This window comes from Amphimedon queenslandica, unplaced genomic scaffold (assembly GCF_000090795.2).
Source record: "Amphimedon queenslandica unplaced genomic scaffold, v1.1 AMPQUscaffold_13493, whole genome shotgun sequence".
Classification (NCBI taxonomy): Eukaryota; Metazoa; Porifera; class Demospongiae; order Haplosclerida; family Niphatidae; genus Amphimedon; species Amphimedon queenslandica.
In genome coordinates, this window is record NW_003546271.1 from 69,448 (window position 1) to 74,069 (window position 4,622).

General features: G+C 30.8%; 1 long non-coding RNA gene across 1 annotated transcript; it reads right to left on the reverse strand.

Moving 5' to 3' along the window:
- Window positions 1-2,720: 2,720 nt before the first annotated feature.
- LOC109580404 (uncharacterized) lies at window positions 2,721-3,241 on the reverse strand. The gene is made up of 3 exons (XR_002184228.1): window positions 3,098-3,241; window positions 2,989-3,051; window positions 2,721-2,850 (listed from the first exon to the last, which is right to left on the reverse strand). It is a non-coding gene; the product is annotated as an uncharacterized LOC109580404 (long non-coding RNA).
- Between the last annotated feature and the right edge of the window lie 1,381 nt (window positions 3,242-4,622).

Sequence of the window (4,622 nt, forward strand, 5' to 3'; positions counted from 1 at the left end):
CATTTGAAAAGTGTGGAATATCAGTACCTATTGACGGAAGCTAGGATGAACTAATTAACATTAAGGGACTTCAAAGCTACAAAGTAAATGCTGCAGGCGAAGATGCTGAAACTGGCCAAGAACTCTTCATACTCAATACTGACTCTGATAGTGATTAGCATCAATTATAACATTGTTCTGCATAGGTTTCTTTTATGAAAGCCTCTTACAATATAATTTAAATTTAACATCTGGTGTTACTTTTAAGTGGGGTATTATAATTAAGATAAAACTAGTGATATGGTTTACTGGTGCTATAATCATGTGGGGTGTTAATTTCATGTGGGGTGTTATTAATAAGCATCTACGTTACCATAAAATGACTTAGTAGCTAAAATTCAAATCAAAATTAATGAAATTTTATTGTAAATGACCATCCACTGATGTTCAGTCTTCTCCCTTCTAAATTTCAATTGTGTATCTTCTCCAAGTTTAATGAAGAAGTCTTTCATCTTTTATGGAAATACTCCTGCGCTTCACTAATAATAATAATAATTATTATTATTATATATAACAGGATTGTGGCAATAAAATGATGATATTAGTCGATATTATGCTGTTTTTAATAAAGTTGTCATGTCTACCAGTTAGTACCAGTCAATATGGTGTTAACATTACTCTACTTGGATTATCATATCACTTCAATCCTTTAATATGATTGTCAAGGAAACATGTAAAACATTGGAGTTTGAAGAAAAGTATTATGTAAAATAGTATGATACTTACACATTTCCATTATCTGTACACTGCCTCAAACTAAGAGGATTAGATGTGTGTCCTTTCTTAACGACTTCCAGGAATAGTAGAAACTAAGTACAACGTAAGCCAGGAGCTACCTCCACTTGTAGATTTATGCCTAACTGAAACACTTTACCTTTTGTTCACACATACTTTAATTATTTTTGAGCCAAAAAAATAGAAGGGGGAGGACAAAGACAAAAGAATAGAGCCTGGAAACATTATATCCAGCTGATTATCATCTTTTACTCCACCATCTGATTATCTAAAATTACTTTAACTAATCGACTCCCGTTCACAAAATTAGGGTATAGTGGCCATTAGTAAGGGGAAACTGGGCTAGGATATGTGGAGATTGTCCCTAGGCTTGGATGTGGAGCCTACATCACAACTTTTCAAGAACACCTTTAGAAGCACAAATTTAACAACGACCAATAAGAAATGACAACTGAGAAGTAACAGGTACATATCATGTATGATCCATTATTTATAAAATAATAAACAGGGCTAATATATTTTTGTTGTTGTCATAATAATAGTATTAATAATAATAATTTACATATGCATTCCACTCACACACTTTCACTAGTCATAGAGACAGCGATCCCCCTTAGATCCATCACTGAGTGGTAGCAAGAAAGTAAAAGGAGGGGCACACATTGATGACAAGATAACAAAGAAGTTCCAAATGTTTGGAAGAAGTTAGTAGAGAGTAGTGCCATTTTTTGGATGACATGATGGAAGACTGGACGAGGTCGCAAGTCTCATTAAGAATCTGGATAACATTTGTCTCATCAGTAAGTTTCAATCAGAAAACATGCATGTATATATATTTGATTGCAGTGATGTTAAAAATATATTTAATTTTATTGGGTAAAGCCAACAAGTATTAAATGATTACCAAGTATTAGATGACTACCAATCAAGGATTTTATTTCGAATATATTCTACATAAATTTTAAAAATGATCAGTCATGGTTATAGATTATGTACATGTATGTTTAAGGATTATATTTAAACATGAAACATACAAAGAAACAAATTGATATTCAATGCAACTCACTTTCCAGTTGATTAATATGATTATTAAACAAGTAAATAAGAAATATTTCTATAAATAAGAAAAAGTAGGGTTGTCAAAAAATAAAAGAAACAAGGGGGTTGAGTTCAACCATAATAATGATTAATAGTTCAATTAATAATAATAAACTTTAATTAATAAAAAAATAATTTATTCATGAAAATAATACAAAAATTTCAAACCCTACTTTGCAGCAAATGATAACGTGGCGAGTCCATGCAATTACAATTTCTAACAAGTATATATATTAATATTTTAAATTTTCAATATTGTACTGAATCCCAAAATTCAAAGAATGCTTTAGCCTATCCATAATTTAGATTTTTTTTATTGTAATGACACGTTATTCAATCAATACTAGCTGAAAAGTCTTATTTATATTCATCACAATAAATAATTTACATCATAGTATTGTAGTAGAGCAATCAATAGGTACAGAGGCATAATTATTATTAAAATTCTATTTACATTGTAGTCTGCCTGTTACCATTTTCTGCAAAGTAGGGTTTGAAATTTTTGTAATATTTTCATGAATAAATTATTTTTTTATTATTTAAAGTTTATTATTATTAATTGAACTATTAATTATTATTATGGTTGAACTCAACCCCCTTGTTTCTTTTATTTTTTGACAACCCTACTTTTTCTTATTTATAGAAATTTTTTTTATTTACTTGTTTCCATACTTTTTATTAAATTTTATTAATTAATAATCCTTTTTATTGATAATTATAATTTTTGCCTTTGGTATTAGTTTATTAATGGAAGAAAAGAATTTTGAAATAAGAACCATAAGAAGACCCACCGCATTATAAAAACAGTTTTTGAATTTTTGAATCATTAATTATATTCATAGCCTCACTCATAATTATTAATCATTAGTTGTCATTACTAATATCTATGTCCAGTTCTAAAACTATTTAAGTTTACATTCAGCTTCAGTTGCCACTTTCCTGCTCACAGCTCTCAAACTTTTCCGCAGTTTACGAGACCTGCATTGTGGAAATACACATTAATAGACCACATGAATACATTCCAATGTGCAAACAATTATTTTTGTTTTTTTAATGGCACACAATAAAAGATGCATTGGCAAGCATTCATTTATATTGACTAAAGAAAGTACTTACTGTGGCCATTATTAATGATATAATCATCAGGCTAATCTACAGTATGTAACCTAGAATCATAACCTATAACAAAAATACATAAAACATTTCACAATACTCTCCGTCTTACTACATATTCCATTGCTAAGACTACAATAATATGAAACCTATACAGATGTAAACTGGCACCTACTACTGCATGATACAACTACTGATCAAGGAGCTGCAACAAAACATTAAGAAAGAAATTAATTTATTTTCAACAATCTAAATCCAGAATTGCCTTTAATTATATTTCACATTCCAATATCAAGCAAAAGTATTGCTGAATCAGCAAATCATTTCCAGCTGTAATTACCTGTAAAGCATAGTAATAGAAATATATCAAAAGCAAGCAATGTAAACTCACAGGCTAATAATAACAATAGCACTTACCAATCACATCAAACCTCACTCTTTAACACCACATTGTAGTCCTTGTGCCAAGTACATAAGTACCTATAAAAAGTATGTATGTGACATACTAACTAATAATGATAATTGTAGTATCTACAATGTTTCTGATTGGATCATACATGGCATGTATTTTAGACAAAATATTGCTTACTAATGATATCCTCATTTAAGATACTTTCATGACCTGCTTAATATAAAATATCATTGTGTGCATAAAGTATTTCCAATGTGCAAACAATATTTTTTTGTTAATGAGAACATGCACATGTTACAACAATCATCATAAAAGATGCGCAACATCAGCTGGCAAGCATTTATTATGCGCACAGCTTTGATGGCAGCATCATTCAAATGCGCAACATCAGCCGCCAAGCATTAACTTAATAATGCGCACAGCATTGATGGCAGCATTATGCGCAACATCAGCTGGCAAGCATTTACATATATGTAATGCGCACAGCATTGATGGCAGCATTGACATGTATGATGATCATTAATATATGTACCAAATCACTCTTTGAATGATACTACATGGAACTTTTACTGTTACTCTAAATTTTTCTTGTCCTTCAAAATTTGTCAGCAGCGCCCTTGGTCCATAAGCACCTGATATTTGTTATAAACATGTAGTACAAGCCAAAAACAAGATTGGGAATTGATAATGACAGCTTCCTCCCTTCCTAACCCTCTGTCCTACATAAATGATAGTCACACAAAATTGAATCAATGCTAAACTCTAATGAACAGTAAACCTCTTTCACACCCTCTCCCTGTCCATTATAGCAACAAGTAATCAATATTCACTGTTATATATTGATTAATCTTACATCCTGAATGCAGTTTGATCCATTGATACTGAGCAATACTGGGTGGATATGCACCAATGGTTTTCAGACTCAATTATCATTCACATTGCACATGCAGTGAAATATAAGTCACATTAAACAACCAATGTTTTTAAGATGTTGGACCTCCCATACACCATACCCACTTTCCATTAACAATCAATGCTTAAGAAATATTAATAGACTTAACTGCTTGGAAATGATTAGTACCAACATGCTTCAAATACAAAGCAGGTGTATTAGTATCACAAGGAATGCCATATAAAGTTTGGGTTCCATATCTAGCCCAGCCAACAAAAGTAGGAGTTAGTGAATATGAATATATGGTTGTACCTAATATTGCAGATAATGTAA